Genomic DNA, 20,749 nt, shown 5'->3' with positions numbered 1-20,749 from the left:
GCCAATTACCCAGATTAGTTTTCTGGTAGAAAAAGGTCTAGGGAAAAGACATAAGCAAAAGTCCAAAGTGAAATAGTGGGTGGTTATTGAACCATCTAAGCTGTAGTGAGGATGGCATGTAACCATTCAGAACACAGAATCTTTCATTTTGTGTTTTGTTTCGCTCTCTGTCCCCATGATATTCTTTGAAACTTAGAACCAAGTAGGCAATAGGGAGAAGAGTATTGCTTTGATATATTCCTTCTGAGGAGGGAGGTAAAAGATATATATATATATATATATTTTTTTTTTTTTTGAAGGATGGGGTAAGCAAAGAGAAATTGTGTGTGTTTTTTTCCAGTTATTTTCTTTCTTCTTTTTTTTTATAATTTATTTTTTAAATTTATTGGGGTGACAATTGTTAGTAAAATTACATAGATTTCAGGTGTACAATTCTGTATTACATCATCTATAAATCCCATTGTGTGTTCACCACCCAGAGTCAGTTCTCCTTCCATCACCATATATTTGATCCCCCTTACCCTCATCTCCCACCCCCCTTACCCTCTGGTAGAAATTGTGTGTTTTAAGGTGAGCACGTGAGCACATGTAGACCCATGCATGCAAGTACACATTCCCAATGGGGAAATCATTCTCCTTGATGATTTAGCGCTGCTTACAATGAACTTTTACAGTTACACCTCTCCCCTCCTTTTTTTTTTTTTTTGCTATGCTCTCGTTTTCCAAAATCCATATGTTGTAAGTGATATTGGGCACCAACTGCTTTGCTGCACATGTGAACTTCATAGAGACAAATTTAGATGAAATTGTTCAATCCCGCCAATGTAGTTTCATCACTGGAGACATCACAAAGTTAATTCTTTTTCCAAGGTGATGGTGAAGTGAGGCTTCTCGAAATGGATGACTGATAGTGCTGACGGCAGCCAGGTGTGATGAGCACAGGTACTCGCTTGGAAGCTGCCCCTCGGAACCAGTTCTGTTCTGAGAGTTTAGGGCCATGTAGGACCAGAACTTGTGATGAGCAGCCTTCTGTGACATAGAGGCTCAGCAAGGACATTGTATCTTCACAATACAGCGCATTGGACAATCCCAAGATGGGAAGACAGGAGATCTCTGCACATTAGGCGTAACAAAATATACTCATCCTTTTCAAGCATTCTAATTATTTCCTGGATTGCATTACCTTTGAGCTGTTCTGGTGGAAAGTCCCCAGCACTTGCTGGCTCTCTTTTATCTTTGTTCAACATTTGCATTCTCGGTCAGTTCTCACACCTCTCTGTTTTTGAAATTGTAAAACTTCTACTGAATTCCGGGATTTCTTCAAAGTCTGTTTTCTACATGTTTTTTGGTAAAACATAGTGTCATGGTCTGGATGACCTTTTATTTTTTCTTAAAGTCGGACATCTTATTGTTCGTTGGCTCTTTTTCTTATTACCAGATTCTGGCTAATCTTTGCCAGTTTTCATTACCTTTTTATTGCAAAATGTTAACTAATAACTCAGGGCTTTTATATTTTGAAAACCACATCTCAATTGTCACTGGTAATTCTCTGACCCAAAAGCCAAACCGATTCTTCAGAATTCGAGGTGAGTCAATGTCTAATTTCCAAAATGGAAGCCAAGGAAACATAGGTGTGTGGGACCACTTTTTACTTTAACACGGATTTTTATTGTGGCCACGTGGCTCATTTGTTTCTTTCGGTCCATTGTGACAGTGACTGGGGCTGAGCCCTTTGGGCTGTTGTGTAAGTCAAAACAAAATAAGCCCTCTGTGATCACTGAGTTTTGAGACAGAGGTACAGAAGACAGGTGCCAGGAACTGCCGAAAGGCTAAGAGAGTTGAGGTAAGGGTAGACTCAAATGGGTTCTGGGGCTCTAGGGAACCCCAGCGAGTTCTGACCCAGGAAGGCTCTCACGTGAATAGAAACAAAGTGCACCCCGTGCCCTGAGTATTTCAGGATTTCTGAGGATACCCATCAGAATCCCCCAACTGAAGAACGGAATAAAATAGACCTGCCCTTGTTGTCAATCCAGTTCTAAACCCAGATCGAAGGAGTTCAGAGGCTGGTGTCAGAGGTTTTGAAATTTGGGGTGGGGGTCCTCATGACCAGTTAGATGTGCCAGAATGAAAATGATATGAAGATGGAGTTAGTGGAGATGAGGATAGGCTAGGACAATGTGTATATCCTGGGGTGCGATGTCATTGTACGCATGCGATTGGTGTTTTCCTAAGTGTGTTAGGTAGAAAGAGACAGGAAATAACATTTCTTACTAGTACTTCTTCCATGTCCAGCGTGCTGCTAAGTTCTGCCAACTGTGAGGAACACTTAGACTGGTGAGTTGGTCTGTGTACAGCTCATCTGTAGGCTCCTTTGACCCAGGAACACATGGTGTTAATTCCATGCAAATGAATTGGCTGCAAGGCAGCCTACTGATGCTGGTTTCCTATTCTTGCTTCCCGTTGTGGCCAGAGAATTACCTGGCAGAGTTTCAGGGTCTGCTTTTCCTGACTTGTAAAATGGTGATCACAGTCATGTCCTCAGTTGAGAGAGAAATGGCATCTCAAGACGCAACTGTGGCATGTTGGAAAGAACATGAGCTTTGGTATTTAGAAGATCTCAGCTAGAGTCAAATTTATGGCATTTATTAACTGTGCATTTTTGTCCCAATCACTTAATCTCCCTAAGCTTTCATTTCCTCAACTCTTACATGGGGATAATAACACCTGCCTCACAGGCTTGTTATGCTATGACATGACATAAAGTACATAAAAGTGCTTTGCAAATTTAACAAACATTTAAGCTCGAGTTGATTTTTTTGTGCCAGGAACTCTGCTAGGGGTTGAAGATAAAATGGTAAAGATCACACTCTCTGCCCCCAAGAAATAGGAAATACAGTGGAAGGGTAGAGATGCAAATAAATGATTATAACCATTCTAACCCCATGAGGAAGTATATTTAATGGTGTTAAGCAGAAAGTGCACTGGGATTATAAAGAGAGTAGAATGCCATTGCTTGGAAACAAAACCTGAGTAAAAGATTGCCAGGCAGACCTATTTGTTGGCGTTTAAAGGAAGGGGCCATCAGTGGAAAGCCTAGAACATGTACTACCACGATTGTCCAAGGTTACTTTGTATGCAAATTGTACTCACCTAATCTGACATGGACCATTGTTCATTTTAATAGACAAGAGGTATAATACAGAGAATTTTACCATGTTCCTTTGAAACGTTTAACATAAATATTTTTTTTAAAAAATAAAAACACAATGCCGCCTACATTAAAAGTTCTGTTCAACAGAGGCATTGTAGAGCTGGAGAGCAATCAGGGTGAGGCACCATGATTTTATGCAAAGCAGGCATCAGTGGACGTTAGCACTCATCATACTTATCAACAGATGTCTGATACTCCATAGGTATCTTCTCAGTCACTCTGGGACTCACAATTAGGGGTTCTGTGTTAACCCTCTTAGCTGCACAGACAGTGCTCATTGAGCCTGTGTAGGAGATTGCCCTGGGAGCCCTTCCCCCAGTCCTCTGCCCCGCTGAGAAGGTCCTATTGACTCAGGATCTCATGCAATTTCACCTTTCTTACTCCGTACCACCTGCAGGTGCTGTGTGCAGTAATGCAGCACGGCCAAGCTCTAACTGTGCACGAAATGAAAATCCAGACATCTCTGTCCGGTAAGCTTTGTCCGGATATGAGCAAACTTCGGTTAAGTCCAGCTTCAGCTGAATATGTTAGGTTTGAAAGACTCCAATTAGAATCTGCTCCATGTAGAAACCCTAAAACAACCTGTGAGAAGCCCAATAAAGCTTTGCAGGGGCTGTCTGTGGACACCTCTGCCCCCATGTCACATAGCTTTCCTAGGCCAGACGGGCAGGATGGAACCTGTAGGGCCATCTCAGCGACTAAAATGTCTCAGGAATTTGAATGGAATGGAAATTTAGTAAACAACAATGAGCAATTAAATGAAATCCACTCTCCTCTCATTGCCTATTGCAAATCGGATCAGGGAAGTGGGGGCTTTTTAAAATCTACTATTTTCTAACAAGAGTGTTTGGAATTGACAGAAAGGCCTCAAATGCAATTCCTCAATACTTGTGGTCTAACTTGCCTAATTCTTCCTAATCAACAAGTATTCGTCACTCATGGTAAGGACATTTTAGCATTCAAAAGTGCCACAGTGGCTTGCTGGTCAGCAAGATGACAAAAGAGGAAAACACGCATTTTCTTGCAGATTTGTTCATATATTATAATTCACAAGCATTGAGTGCCTCTGTGTGACCATGTCTCTGTGTGACTGTGTGCAAAGGGCTGGGTGTACAAAATGTGTAACAAATGATCTTTTATTCCCATGTGTCATATGACTCAGTGATAAAGTTCAATGTAGCATCAGGCCAGAGATTACACATTGGATGGGAGTTTCAGATTGTACCAGGAGAGGAGCTGATTGGAAGAGACAGCGGCACTAAAGCAGCCAGTTTCATGAACTAGGCAGGATGCTTTGGAGGGAGCTTGGGTGGGGCTGTCAGAATGCATCGGTAGTGGAAACAATTACCCCACAACTGAAACCAAGTCCAGGAGGACTTAAAATCAGTTTGAATTGGGACAATTCACAAGTGGAATGAATAGAAGCTCGCAGTATGGGTTGTTAAACACACAGGTATCATACTCAGAAAACTTCCTCAAAGGAACATGAGGAATTGATTTCTTTTATGAAAATAAAGGTGTCAGTCTTCCACATCCAGTACATTTAGGGCAGGGGCTTGCCAAAGGAGGCATGTAGGATCCATTCATCCTATCAGAAGTTAACCCTGAACCTCATTTTCTGACTTCCTAAGTTTGAGGGAGAAAAGTGAACGTGGAAAATGAGTAAAAGAATACACCTCTCCTTTACCTCCTTTACCAGAAGAGAGATCAACAGGGGTCAAAGGAGCAATGAAGATGTAAACAAATGGCCTTCAGAAAGTATGTTTTCCTTTTATTAGAGAATCTTTTCTATAATCTCTTTATGAATTTATATACAGTATTATACACATAGTAAATAAATGATTGCCTTGTAATGATATAATCAGGGTTTACCTATGACACAATTCTAAAAGAAGGGACTGTTTCTATGTTTTCCATGTGCAGCCCTGTAGAAGTTGGAAACCTGGTTGTTTGAAGGAACCCCTGGGCAGAAAGAAACTGGGAAGGTTTATTTACAGTAATCTAAGAATGCATCGGTAGGCAATATGGATGCTAAATCTCACACACGAAGGCAGAAGGGCAAGGTGAGGATGGAAAGGAGGGACACTCATTACTTCATGTATTTATACAACATTCATTGACGCTTTTCCGTATCTCTGTTCCTTTGCCAAAACTGTCTCTTTAGAATGTGGAAGAATGACACAAGCCAGAGTACCAAACTCCCCGATCACACATCTGCCAATAGAAACCCCCAGGAAAAAGCCATTTCCATGGGAAAACTGGGTAATAGAGTCAGAAGTTCACATGTGGAGTGCTGATACGAGAATCGCCGACCACTGTGCACTCCCTGCTGTGGGCCCCAGGATTGCACCGTTGAACGAGACCTCTGCAATTACACAGCCTAGGCCAAGGGGGTGTGGTAGGGGAGTGAGATCGATCACCAAACAGTGGACAACAGGTCATTTTAGAGAGTGACCCGTATGGTAACAGAAACAAACAATGGAATGCAACAGAGATGATTGTGTTAAGCTGTGACCTTAGCATTGAGAGAAAGCCAGTCCTGCAAAGAGCAAAGCGAAAGAACATTTCAGGCAGAGGGAATGGGACATGCAAAGGTGGGAAGGGGCTTAGCTAATCATGAAGCAAAATAAGAATCAATGTGGCCGGAGTCTAGTAAGGCAGAGAGTGGTCCAAGATATGGTAGGAGAAGTAGGCAGAGGCAGGGGAGGTGTAGATAGTTTTGGTTCCTGAAGTTTATAAAATTTGGGGAACAGTTTTAGGAGAAAGAAAACAGAAATACAAATGTAAAATTAAGTATGAAGTGGAAATTTATTTTTTTTATTTAGTTTTCGCTTTATGGAGATATGATTGACATGGACCATTGTGTAAGTTTAAGGTGTAAAATGTGATGATTTGATATATGTATCCATTGTAACGTGATTACCATAATAAGGTTGGTTAATACATCCATCACCTCACCTACTTGTATATATATATTTTTTGTGGTGGGAACATTTAAAATTTACTCTCTCAGCAACTTTCAAGTAAATGATAGAATTTAGCAGACTATAGTCATCGTGCTGAGTATTAGATTCCCCAGAACTTATTCATCTTCTAACCGGAAGTTAGTACCCTTTGAATAACATCTCCCCCAGTCTGCCGGCCCCTGGCAACCACCATTCTCCTCTCTCTTTCTATTTGTTTGGCTTTTTTTTTTTTTTGGTTCCACATATAAATAAAACCATACAGTATATGTCTTCCTCTGTCTGCCTTATTTCACTTACTATAATGCCCTTAAACTTCATCCAAGTTGTTACAAATAGCAGGATTTCCTTCTTTTTTATGATATATATATATATATATATATATATATATATATATATATATATATATCATAACTTCTTTATCCGTTCATCTACCACTGGACACGCTTCAGTTGCTTCCATGTCTTGGCTATCGTGAATAATGCTGCAATAAACACGGGAGTGTAAATATCTCTTAGATACCCTGATTTCATTTCCTTTGGATGTATTCCCAGAAGTGAGATTGCTGGATCATATGGTAGCTCCATTTTTAATTTTTTGAGGAACCACCATACTGGTTTCCATGGTGGCTGCACCAATTTACATTCCCACCAACACTGCACTATGGTTTCCTTTGCTTCCATCTTCGCCAACACTTACTATCTCTTGTCTTTTTGAGGATAGCCATTCTCACAGGTGTGAAGTGATATCTCATTGTGGTTTTGATTTGTGTTTCCCTGATGATTAGAGACATCCAGTATCTTTTTATGTGCCTGTTGGCCATTTGTATGTCATTTTGGAAAGTTAAATTGGAAATGCTTATATGACTTCCCAATGCAGATAGAAACTAAGATATACAAGATGGAAGCTCAGGGGGGAGGCCAGTACCAGAAATGTAAATTTAATATTAACATGGGTGGAACTTAAAGCCGTGGGACTAAAGAAGATGACAAGGGACAGAAAGAGTGGCACTAAAGAAGAAAAAGGGCCCATGACTGAGTTCTGGAGATCCAACATCAAGAGTTTGAATGGAAAGGGTGAACAATAAAGGATTCTGAGAAAGACTGTTCACTGACAGTTGGAGGGAAACCAACAAAGGGAGGAAAACTTCGTTTGGGAACTTCCTGCAAACCCCTGTACTTACCTTCAAACTCTAGAATGCAAATACTGTATTTACTTGAGGATCCCATGGAATGGGGGAGGGATTGGGACAGGTCTCCAGAGATGTATTTAAGTCTCTAAAGTTTCTGTGAATGACAAATTGGGGTTAAAACACCATATTCAAATCATTTAAGTGTAAATGAGAAGAAACACATGGATTGTATTTCCTTCCAATTGCATATGAATTTAACAATTAAGCACAAAAGGGTGCTTGGAGCAAAAGGTTTATTGGGGCTTTATAAAATCCAAAATATGGAGGCGGTCGTTAGAGAATCAGCAAGTCAAGCTAATAGCACAGGCCACCGTGAGAAATTGAATCTGAATTTCTCTATCTCCTTCCATCTTTCCAGGTCTCTCTCCGTCTCTGGCCCTCTCTCTGTACTGTTTTTGTCTCTCTCTCCTGGTCTTCCTCCCCCATCCATCTCTGTTCAGGCTACCATCTGGATGCTTAGGGACATCTTGAAAGCACATTTCCCAGCTGCCTAAAAGCAACAGCCAGAGTTTTCTTCTGTTTGTAGAATTCCACCAATGATTTCCAGTTTGAGGGGAGAAAAAATCAGTAGCAGGTGTTGCTGCTCTTCAGGGAGAGTGTTGTTTATTATAGCTATTCTCTGAAGAAATATTAGGACTCATGCTACGGTGAATAATATATTGCCTCATATAATTTTGCATTATAGCCTTTCCTTTATTTCTTGCTTCAGGCTTTCTACTCTTACCTTGGTCCCCAACTTGCTCTTTGCTAGATGAGCTCGATGCAAATGAATTAAGAGCCATTGCCATCCATTGTTAAGCATGGCTGGGGAGTGTGTTCATAACTTAGTTAAACACTGTCTGATGACAGAAATTATATAACGGTTATGGAGTTGAGAGTGGGCTGTGAGCAGGGTGGTTCCCCTTGTTTTAAGGGTTTTTGAAGAAGTAACAGTAGGGTCTGGGACCAGAGGGTAGAGTGTAGCAGAGACCAAAGCCAAAACGAAGTGGATTTATTTTTTGATTACTATGTTAGTATGAAAGTCGAAGGCTTTTCCTTTCAAAAGAAATACTATAGTTGTTCTAGTATTTCAGAGAAATACTGTAAGCGATTACAGAAAAACAGGCTCGAAGGTTGGAGCCAAGTGAAGGGACAAACCCAAACGTTGTCTCTGCCTTTCCCACAACTCTAAGGGAATAGCAGCAATGAGATGCTGGACTCCAGGGTCCTTAATGGCACAGGAGAAGGTGAGTGGTTTTGTTTGTTTGTCTGCCTGCTGGTTTGCTTGTTAAAAAATATCCACTTTCATGAATTTCAGCTGTTTTACATAGTTGTGAAGCTACCACAATACATCGAACAGGTCAGATCAGATCAGAAAGTTTCCTCCTGCCCCCTTCAATACCCACTCTGACTCCCAGCCCCAAACAATGACTGACCCATCTTTTATCATGGACTTGGCGTATTTTTAGAATTACACATAAATGGAACCATAGACTGTATATTATTATTATTATTTTTTTGGTCTGGATTTCTTCTCTCAGCCTAATGATTTTGAGATTCTCCATGTTATAGCATCTATCAGTATTTTGGTCCTTTCTATTGCTGTGTGGTTTTCCATGGAATGAATATATAGCCTTTCATCAGATGATGGGTATTTGAGTTGTTTTCATTTGGGGCTATTATGAATAAGACTGTTAGGAACATTCTTTGAAAAGTCCATGTGTGGACATGTGCTTTCACTTCTCTTCAGTAAACACCAAGGAAAGGTCAGCAGGTGTTTGACTTTGTGAGATATTGTCAGACTTTTACAAAATGGTTGTACCATTCTACGTTTCCATCAGCAGTTCCATTTGCTCCACATCCTCCCCAATACTCGTGATTAACAGTCACATAAATTTTAGCTATTTTAATAGGTGTGTAAGTGGTACGTCATTGTGGTGGTTTTCTTTTTTTATTATGGTAAAATGCACATAACGTAATGCTTACCATTTTTAAGTGTACAGTTCAGTGGCTTAAAATTCACAGAGTTGGGCAACCATCACCAAGATCCATTTCCAGAATTTTCTTAATCATTCAAAGCAGAAACTCTGTACCTATTAAGCAATAGCTCCCCATTCCCTCCCCACCCCCCAGCCCTGGCAACCTCTATTCTACTTCCTTCCTCTATGAATTTGCCTACTTTAGGGACCTCATAGAAGTGAAGTGATGCAATGTTTGTCCTTTTGTGTCTGGGGAATTTCACTTAGCATAATGCTTTCAAGGTTCATCCACATTATAGCATGAATCAGAATTCTTATTTCATTTTAAGGCTGAACTATATTCTATTTTATATGTCAATATCTATATGACACCTAGATCCAGATCCAGATTTTACTTACTGATTCATCTTCATTCTTTGATGGACATTTGGGTTGTTTTAGCTATTGTGAATAATGTTGATATGAGCATTGGTGCACAAATATCTGAGTCCCATTTTTAATGTTATATATTAATTATTATCTATATGGAATTGCTGGATCAGATAGTGATTCTGTTTAACTTTCGGAGGAACCACCAGTGGCTACACTGTTTTGTTTTCCCACCAGCAATGTGTGAGGGTTCTAACACCAGTTTGTTTTTGTTTTTTTCTTTCTTTCTTTTTTTTTTTTTGACAATAGCTATCCTAATTGGTATGAAGTAGCATCTTATTGTGGTTTTGGGTTGCATTTCCCTAATGACTAGTGATGTTCACCATCTTTTCATGTTGTTATTGGCCATTTATACATCTTCCTTGGAAAATATCTATTCAAGTCCTTTGCCCATGGTTAGGTTCAGCGTGCAGACCCTGGCCTGCTTTTGTGGGCTGTGGTTCCAATGGCAAATGTACTTTCAGAACCTTTGGCACGCTAATTCGGTCTGCTTGGTGTATCTGGTACAGCTGAGACTCCCATTGGCTGCTGTTGAGAAAATGTAAGGATTTTTCCAGACTGCCTGCATCTAGGTGGAGAAAAGAGTGTCTGGTCCAGGCCATCTGTTATGCAGAGGCTCTCTGGTCTGGTCACCCGATGTGTCTGATGTCTCTAGGTATGGGAGGGATATCTCAGGCCCGTGGGGATAAAGAGGCTTCCTGGGTGGGCCACTTACTGTGGCTGAATCCCCTTTGCAGGAACCCCCTGGCTGCCTAGTATTTCTTTGTGGGAAGGAGATCCTCGTGTCCAGCAGAGAAATAGAGTTTCCTAAACCAGAGAACCAGAGTGATTGTTGTGGCAAGATCCCCTTTGACGATCTGCCCAACAGCCTGGTGTCCCTGGGTGGGGGAGGGGAGTCCCAGTCCTGGTGGGGAAGGAGAGGCTTCTGGGACGGCTTGTTGTCAGTGGGGCCTCCTCACCAGGGCTTCGGAGCTTGCCTGCTGTTGTTGGCAGGATTCTCGTGCAATAGGAGAGAGGAAAAATAGACCTGAGCCACATTCTGTTGCTAAGTTGGGGGTCAGAACAGTGGGGTCTGCATCGTCTTCAGCTGGGTGGGAGTTTGCAAGTGGCACTGTCACCATATTGTTCCTCCAGTGCTGGGGACCTAACCAGTTTGCCTTCCTCGTTCTACCTTTCAGGATTCTCTTTTGGTTGTGTCTTGAATTATTTCCAAGGGTTTGTAATTGCATTTAGTGGGGCGGAGCAGAGAGAAACATGTCTATACCATCTTGTCTGGCCCAGAAGTCCCTAATTTATGTGTAGACAGAATGCCTAAAAAGATTATTTGTTAAACACATTTTCTCCGGGAGGTAAGTGGTTGCTATGTAAATCCCCAAATTATTTATTGAGAATTGCTCACAGCAAGTGAGCTGAGGTTCTGTTTGTTGAACAACATACCACTCTCCAAAAATCTGCTATGATGCAGGCGCTGATCTGCAACTAGAACAGAACTGAGACATGTAGGTCTCAGTAAATCATTGTTGAATGGATGAAATAGTGGATGAAAATTAAAGAAGATGTTTGCCTAACGATTAATTTTCCTAACACTAGACATGAAAGAGTCCCCCATAAATCTACAGTTCACACAGCAAAATGGAAATCTGAATGTGACTTGTCATTGGACTAAGGACCAGAAAGTTCTTGAAAAAAAGAATAGATCTGGACACACCCAGAGTTCATGCAAAAGAGACTGAGGAACATCTGTGGTTTGGTGGATTGGCCCAGGTCAGGGGGTTGAGTTGAACCACAAAGGTCATTACCAGTAACTTCAAGATGACCCGAATCAGAGATTTCAGTTGTTAAGTCTCCTTTGGCAGTCGGAGCTCCTGATGTTTGTGATAGTGCAGAAGGGCAGAGGTGGTGGTGTCATCTGACCAGCAGAGGGCAGTGTTCAGACCCATCACCCTTCTTCCCAAGAGGACCCTGGAAGAAGATGAAAACGTCCCATCAAACACTGAGCTTCTGTGCTTCTGTCAATAAACCCAGATAACTCCCTTCCCTCTGAGGGCCAGAGCTCTGGGGTCATCTCTGAGAAGTCACTGCTCTAGCTCTTCATAAGGCGCTCTTTCCCCTCTTGCATTTCACAATCTGACAAACAGCCTCGTCCGTCCTCCCGCCAGTGGGCACCACTGCTGATCAGGGAAGCTCTCGGCCTTGGGAGACAGTTGGGTCATCCAGGGCACGTCCCACGGACCTGGTTTTGGTTCCTGACAGCACACCCTAGCCAGAGGGTTAGTCTCTGTGCATTCCACTGCTGATGAGCTCCAGCATGAGAAATTAGAGGGGAACGGCACAGGCCTCTGTCTACAGACTTCAAACACGAACAGCAGATGGGGCCTGGTGTTGGTTAAGGGCCATTTGCAATTGCAACTCCACGTTTCAGCTGTACTTTTTATGTTTCACATTACCCATTCTGCGCCGCCTCCCCCACACATGCCCTGGAGATGGATTGTGCAGGCAGACGCTGTCTGCAGTACCTCAGTGGGAGATGGAGCCTGCCTTCACTCTGCACATGTGTGACTTTCTGTATGTGAGGGTACCACCGCTGACTCCTCACCAGTTAGATGTGGGCTGCTTTTCCTGCCGGGGCATGGGGCAGGGCCCTGAGCACTTTCCATCCTGCCCTCTTCTGACCAAAAGCACGTGGGGCATCTACAGTCTCTGCCTGGGGGACAGAGGAGTTAGCTGTTCAAAGCTGGGGTTCCGTTTAGGAACCTGTCCTGTGAGCAGGGCTGACCAGAAACATCTGTCAGGGGACAGCCACGTCTCAGAGACCAAATGCCACATTCTGGGTGACCCACCCCCTCATCACCAGGAGACCTCATAGCTTGTAGGTCTCCCCTAAAAAGGAGGCTAGACTGAGTCCGTGAGCTGAGCTGCTGAGACACGGGCTGAGTGTTTGGAGGAAGTGTGAAGGCTTTCCCTTTACAGGTTGCTCCCTAGTCTAACTGAACCACTTTCTAAAATTTTGGCATTAAAAGTCCTTATTGAACTACAAGGCCCCCAAGGAGAGCTATAATTTTGAGAATTAATTCTTAAGAAAGATGCTGTTGGGTTACGAGTGAGGGGAGGAGAAGGAGGAGATAGCTACAGCATAAATGTGGCTCATTTTGTTGAAAAAACAACTTTTGCTCAAAAAATTTTTTCCCCATTTTGAAATATTTGTTTTAAAGGGTCAATACACACACACACACACACACACACACACACACACACACACACACACACACCGGGGGTGCCAAAAAATGTATACATCTTTTGTTATTGGTATATACTGAGTATTAGAATTTTAATACAGTGTTTTCCTTTCTTAAAATGTGTGTATTTTGTTGGCACCCTCTGTATACACACATATATATATAAATGGAAAAACTATTTGCATTTCAGTGACAATGTAGTTTACTTGAAAGAGCTCCGGATTTTGCTTTAGGCTGCAATGAGCTGTGTTCCCTGAATACCAGTCCCTGTGCCCAGTATAAGGTGCATAAGGGGAATATCGAAGACGTACCTTACCAGCTTGAGGGATGACCAGCTCAGACAGGTCCCCTGTGAGGCTAATGGGGATTGGAGGCAGGAAAGGGAACCTCACAGGAGAGGGGAATCTTATCTTCATAAAGCATTAGGTAAATCATAAAGATAAGCTCACTAAAAGCTTATCACCTGGAGATCGAATGTCTAGAAATTTGGCTGAGGCATTTGCCAATGAATGGTGTGTATTCTTCTGCTATAAAAATCATCAGGACTCACTCATCAAACCAGTCTTCCAACAAACTTGCTTTTTCAGAAGGATTCTGGATATGAAAGACGCTCGGGTATTATTGTAGAATTCCACATAGACTGAATAATGGGTTTTTAACCTACTGTCCTTAACCTCAGAGCTAAGCAAGGCAGAAAAGCCATTTAGAGATGAGAAACTGAGCTTAAAGGAGATGAGAGACTTGTCCAAAGGGACCTGGCTGGTGGGGCAGAGCAGAGTCCATCATCCCAGTTTCCTTGTGTTTTATCAACTATCTTTCTCCACTACGCTGCCTGGCCTCCAACTAAAAAGTGTACAGTAATGCACTTTTATGGCCTGTAGTTTGGTACATCTTTCACTTGTTAAAGTTATAAATATAAACTGGTACTAAGAATGCAGTGAAGAGTTTAGAAATGCTGATATCTGCTTATTTGACACATTGCAATACAGGGATGTTTTTGGATCTAGTCCCAAACCATCACTAACAGAAACGTCAGTTTTGAAACCTAGATTCGCATCTACGTCTAAGGTCTAAGTTAAGATCTAAAAGTCTTCAAAGGATCCTATTTTGTCACTGAAACCCAGCTAAGTTTTCCGTTTGACTCCAAAATAGATCCTGATTTTTTTAATAGAGAAATTTTAATAGAGAAATGTCCCCCCCCAAAAAAACTTGGAATAACAATTTTTTCATCAAACTCTCTCATTGGGTGTCTTTGTATGTGAGATAGACAGCCATTTACATTAGGGCAGAGTAGAGGAAGAAGAGGGTCATGACCTCTTACCCTTGGAGACTATGGAAACTACTCTTGGGAATCCTGTGTGCTGCCAGAAATGGCTGTGTTGGGGATAAGCAGAGGCTTTTATATACTGTACACTGTCTAGGAGTAGTCTGTTCCTGCTCACCTCCTCCTCTGGGATGACAACCATGATTAGGATGCCATCTCTGCAAAACCCAGATTTCAGCACCTGCTCGGTTGTGCCACCAACCTGTGGTCGCACTACCAACCCATGTGACAAGTGTAACACAAAGTAGGAATTGAGGACCTGGAAGCAATGTTTCTGCAGAGCGGAGCTTAGAGCTCCACTCTGCTGATATCTAACCCAGTCCTGCTTCCACGTGATTTGATGGCTCTCTGAGATGTAAAGCAAAGTGAGCGGACACACCACCCAACGCTAAGAAATGTCCTGCCCTCCAAAGCAACTTCTGAGGATTTGCCTCTAAACTAAGAACTGCTTCTTCATTCGAAACACACATGACAGCTGAAAGGAGCCCTTGATTTGAACACAGGTATGACACATATTAAAGATTATAGTCTGTCTTGCCTTTCTGCCTCTTATTTAAATCTAGGTCAGTCTGTTTCTCTTCACATTTCTAAATCAGAGGCTATATGATAGAATTCTCAGAAGGCTCCTTTGAACCAATGAAACTTTCTCTGGCTCAGTGACATTTTTTTTTCCTCTTAACGTGCACTTATTTGAAAAACAAATCTTGCAAGTTTTGCCGTTAGGCTTGCTGCCTATAAAACCATCTGTTTGCAGAGCCCCTCTCAGCGGTACCCTGCAGGTTCCAAAGGCTTGGCATCTGTGGCAGTTCCACACTGATGGATTTAGGGAATGAATGGACTTCAGATCGAGATGACCAGTGAGATACAGTTTACGACTCAAGCCGAAGCTTATGTTAGAAATTAAAAGGCCTTTATAGATGGCTGCCTCCCCACCCCTCGCCCCGAGTCTTCCAAATCAGGAAGACAGCTTGCGGCAGCCCACTCACTGGGTATGTCTTGCCAGGCCTGGCTCCCTGAAAAATAGGGCCAACACACTTGCCCCAGTTGGGTTTGGGACAAGGAAGGGATAGGGTTGGTAAGAGGGCTGCAGTGGAGGTCAGACTCCTGCAAAAAAGGTGGATGGTTTTTCCAAGTGGGTTTTGGCAGCCATTGGTGTCACCTGCATTTCCAAACTTCTTTGTGACTTGTATTCTCCTAAGGTGACAGCTCTGCCAAGCGTAACAGCTAATGAGGTAACGTGGGTCTGGCTATCATTCAAAGTAGACCAAATACACATCCCAGCAACAGTTTCCTTGCAGTGTAGACAGTTGAAAACGTAAGTCAATGAGGAAAGATGTTTTAAGGGAGGTATAGTTCCCTTACAAGTGGGAGTCCTGATTTGTTGCAATTTTTAGGGGGCTTCTCCGCTTTATCAGTTACCACGTTGTTACATAGTCGTGGGACCTCTAAGTATCCATCATTCTTTCCCCATCATCCAGTCACAGCTATGGCTAAAATGAACATGACCAGCAATCGTCAAGCATTGAGTTCTGAGAGGGAGAGCTTGGGTCCTTTATTGCAAATATTTAAATCCTTTCAAATAACCTTGTTGAAAATAAATAACCTTCCCGAGCAGTAAGCCCATTCATTCATCACGTGGCCTGAAGAACAAGCTCATCTTTAATGTTCTAACATTATCGTTCCAAAATTCTTTACAGCACTTTATAAACCACCATCCATCAGTGCAGAACATGTGGGGCTGGCGTTAGCAGAGCGTGCAATGTGTTTGGAATGTTCCCTGTACAGCAGCCTTGCTGGTAAAGGTCAGTAAGGGGAGCATGTTCCTTTCAACAGCACATCTCTTGAAGACCCTATGCAAGGTCTTTGAAGATGTGCATGTTTAGCAGCAGTAAAACAGAGAAAAATGGAAATGTTAAGAAACACTAGATGGCTAAACTCCCAGGGACAAACGAGTCTGGGTCTGGAGCATCAATTTCCTCTGAGAAGGACTTTGAAGTTTGTTTCAATCTGTGAAATTCTAGTAACGGTCTAAATTTGCTCCTCCACATCTGGTGGGGATAATTGCAACAAATGGTATGGATATGTCCATTTGTTCATGTATGCGTATTCATTCATTAATTCAAGACGCTTCCATTAAAAGCCTCCTATGGATAAGAAAACGGTCTCAGCACTTGAAGGCATAGAGACGTGGGACAGTCCTGGCTCTCAAGGACCTTTTTCTGGATTTGGGAGGGGAGGATCCGTAAGTCCCGACTGGCGATAGGTGGTACCATTATGATGAGATAAACATCATAAGCTTTGTCCAATCTAGGGATGAAGATAGGAGATGGCGTATTTTGGGACTTATCTAATGGAAGGCTTTATAAAAGGGTTTGCATTACAGCTAAAGGATATGCTGGAGTTCTGTATCTGCAAAGGTCAGGAGGCATGGGCGGGTATTCAAAGCAAAGGTACAACATGAACAAAAGCATACGAGTGGGAAAGAGGCAAAGCAGGTTTAGAAACAGTGAGAAGTTGACTTTGATTAAGTCATAAGCTACGTGTAGGAGAGCAATAAGGGATGAAATTCTACAGATAATTTGATGGCAATATTATCGCTGTTGGTGGATGTCAGGTGAAAGTATTCAGGCTGATTTGATTCCTTGGCCAAATATGGGCAGAACCATTTTTAAGACTGGGCAAGAACAGGGGGGGAAATACTGCATTCCTATCTCAAAGAGCACTTCTATTCCAGAGACAATTTCTATCCTGTTCATGTACCTGGATCACTCTGTTAATTCAATCAGATGGAATTGCTTATCCATGCTACTCTTTTCTAGAACCTTCATTTATACAGAAGGAATGGTAGTCTAGCTCACCCTACTAAAGGAGCCCATGTCCCTTCTTCCTGCCTCCTCCTCCATTGATAATGTCTGTCCACCTTCACAAGTCATGATCTGGTCATTGTGTCACGTCTCATGACACTTCACCTCTCCATTACCGCCATCTCCAGGTAAAGTCATGACCGATCACGGAATGACTTGCCCAAGTTTACAGAGCTGGTAAGTGGCAGACCCAAGAAACTCTCAGATTAGAAAATTATGGTCTGCCCTTGGATTATCCAAGAAATTGAAATTTCAGTTGTCCCATAATCTGTTTTCTTTGATTCATTGCTCCATTCTTATACTCATTTATTTATTAATCTAACAAATATTGACTGGGCATTTATGTTTCAATACTGGGATAAGTGCTGAGGATATAATAATGAACTAGATTGACTTTTTCTAACCACGTGGGTATTACAGGCTATTTGGAAAGACAGACAGGAAAATCAGAGTATTCTCTGTCAGTCCCCAGCTGCCAGAGACCCAGTGCATCCTCTCGGGCCAGCATTCCAGGCCGGTCCTCTCTGTTTTTATCCTTCCCCTGATGGCCACTCTTGCTGAAATTCCCTCACTGAAATTTACCTAGTTTCTGACTCCTCCCCATGAAATTAGATACTCTGGACCTTTCTAGATGTAACAATTCATTCGTCAAAAATATGAATGCTGATAATAACAGAATGGGAGAAACAGTGAATGTGCTTATCTGGATATTTCAGGCTAATCAAAGTAGAAATTTAAAAATGACACCTTGAGAATTCAGCTGTGTCAAGAGGGCAGAGTGAAGTTCCTACCTATGGTGTTTTTGCAGATTTAGAGATAAGCCAACCAAATAGAAAGCTTGGGAGCCACATAAAGAGACTTTACTGAAGCAGAATGTGCCTTCTGAAGAAGAGCTAGAGGCCTATGATTACGCATGGGGGAAAAAGGCTAAACAAAGTTATTCAAGATCATTTATTTGTGAAACAAAATCCTGACTCTCATACAAACATAAAACGAACAAGTGTCAAAGATTTTATTTAATTATTTAAGTCATGAATCAATGAGGGAAGTAGTAAGTTGTTAAAAGCTTATTCAAAAGGAAAGGTAAAGGGCAGACACACCTATAGGTAATCAGGGACGCTGAAGCGAATTTGTATAATATAGATGCAAAATTGGTTATGCCACGGGCACAAGGTTGTATAAATTTCACCTCCACCAGAAAAAAATCACTGGAATTTCTATGAAATAAGAATAATTTGCATTCACATCCACTTTCTAACACTTACAGAATTAAAAAAAATAGCTCACAGTCCATGAAAAGGACAGACCTCATCGAATCATATAGCCTGGAAATGTATACTAGACAAAGCCTAGCTTTCCCATGAAAAGCTGCTCAGTAATCTTTTGGGTCCCTTTAAAAGCCTTTCACCGAGTTTCTTGACCAAGTCTTACTGTCTGCTCTGAAAAGAGAACAGTTCAGTGGTTGGGTTACATTTGGACATGGATCCTTCTCAGTGGTGGGTGACCTATGTACATTCTCACAAAAAACATCACCCCTGCCCCCTGGGAAAGACATTTAACTATGCAAATGAATGGGCCCCAGCAAGTGCAGATGCAATGGAATTCAGGTGCCCCAGGGTTCCCCTGAATCAGAGGACAAGTGGGTCTCCTTCTTTGAGTGAAACTCCAACCTTGAGAAGCCAGGAAGAGGGTGCCTCTTCCCCTGGAATTAACACATGACTTCTAGAAACTGGAAAGATTGCCCGCAACAGTATTGTGGTAGGCGATGGAGACAATGCCCAAGAACCAGAAGATGTGGTCCAGGGAAAGAAGGGCGAACAAAATAAAGTAGGAGGCAGCACTGTCTCAAGCACTACCTTGGGCCTTGTGGTGGGAGTTTGGCGAGAGGCGTGTGTGCACTACAATACTGAGAGCAATTTGTTCACATGTGGTGAACGGGAACAAAATCAAGGGGACTGCATTGGCACAGAGGGATAATTGACTGTGAGCACATGTGACAAACAGATTTCTGAGTCTGACATATAATAAGATAAATATGGAACATATTATTACATAATAAGGTTATTATTATACAACAGAATAGCAAAATGCTGCTAGGGGTCATCAATGCGGGTGTTACATGTAGGTAATAATAATTTCCTCCATCCCTAGAGCGTTCTGTATGTGGATTTTCTGCTCAGTGACCCCTAGATGGATGCACTGTTATTTCTGTGGAAGCACTGAAGCTTAAGCAGCTAAGAGGCAGCACTTACCCAGATTCTTCTGTACCATGTGCTCCTGCTATGCTGCCCTGGCCAGATCCAGCATAGGCTCCTGTGTGGAACCAGAGGTCAGGCAAGGAGGCCAAAGGATAGGCAAGCAAGACCCACCCCCAACGTCCAATCACAATCCTATGATTGTGTCTTTAAGAGGCCAGAAAACTGAGAGGAGCATCGTGTGTATCTTATGGCTGAAATGCTGAATGTGAGGTAATGGCCAGCAGGTCGCCCTAATGGGAGATGCAAAATGAGAAAATAACACTGAACTTCTGGGGAAAATGGACTGTGGGCCAAGCTATGGACGTTCCATTGGCTTTCTCGTTTATTCTTCACAATAAGGCTGTGTGATAGGTAGTACCATTGTCTTCATTTTTCAGATCTGGAGACCGAGGCACACAGATGTTAGGAGAGTCTCCCTTGTAAATGGGACCTCTGAGATTGGAATCCAGGTCTGTCAGATTCTACATCTGCCACTGTTCACCATTCTGCCCTATATACCTATTGTCCTAAAAGTGATGATGGTTAATTAGGGCTTTGTCTGGTTTGGAAGAAGTGTCTGAGGGAAATTGAAAAAAAAAATCAATTCTTTGGGGACGAAGTTCATAATCAGGCCCACGTTTTTGTCTGACAACATTAGGAGTTTGCATGAAATCTATAATTAAAGATGAAAAACAAAGAGCATCTTAAAAGCTTAAGATGGTTTTCTAATGTCACTATAGTTGCCAAGAGAGGTTGAGGTGACAATTGGGGAGTGAACGGTATGATTTAGCAGAAAGTCTGTATTATACAAAGTTTTGAAATAAACTGGGTATTCTTCTGGTTAATAGCCATCCGCTAAGTCATAAATAGATATTAATATGGATGCTGTTTAGTAAAAGAAGAAAACGAAATCATTACCATTCATAATAACCTATGCTGCATGAGACCTATGAATGCCTATGGAAAGAATTCTTGACTTCCTGAGCAATCCATTTTCGCAGAGCTACTGCTTTTACGTGGAATTCCCATTACACACAAAGGAGGTCCAAGGACTTCCCAAGTGCAATCTTTGAACATCACATAGACCTTCAATTATCACTCCTTCTGAGCCAGTGGCATCTGAACTGGGGAGATATTACCATTTTTCTCACAAATTGCCTCAGATGAAAATCTAATACAATTAAAAAAGATGAAGTCCAGAAAAGCACAATGTCACATATCCCTAGCTGTCAGAGATTCCTTTTATTTTCTTTGATTTCTTTTGTTTAATCCTTGTGCCAGCCCCTCTCGGGGCTTGTTCAAACCTCTCATCTTTCCACCTCCCCATCAGCACTT

At 42.1% G+C, this 20,749-nt stretch overlaps 1 long non-coding RNA gene across 4 annotated transcripts in view; it reads left to right on the top strand.

Moving 5' to 3' along the window:
* LOC141567926 (uncharacterized) overlaps positions 1-20,749 on the top strand; it is a 316,152-nt gene that overhangs the window by 176,043 nt on the left and 119,360 nt on the right. The window lies entirely within an intron of this gene.

Source organism: Rhinolophus sinicus, linkage group LG12 (genome assembly GCF_036562045.2).
Source record: "Rhinolophus sinicus isolate RSC01 linkage group LG12, ASM3656204v1, whole genome shotgun sequence".
Lineage (NCBI taxonomy): Eukaryota > Metazoa > Chordata > Mammalia > Chiroptera > Rhinolophidae > Rhinolophus > Rhinolophus sinicus.
The sequence above is the reverse complement of the archived record's forward strand: the minus strand, read 5'-3'. Positions and strand labels throughout refer to the sequence as shown.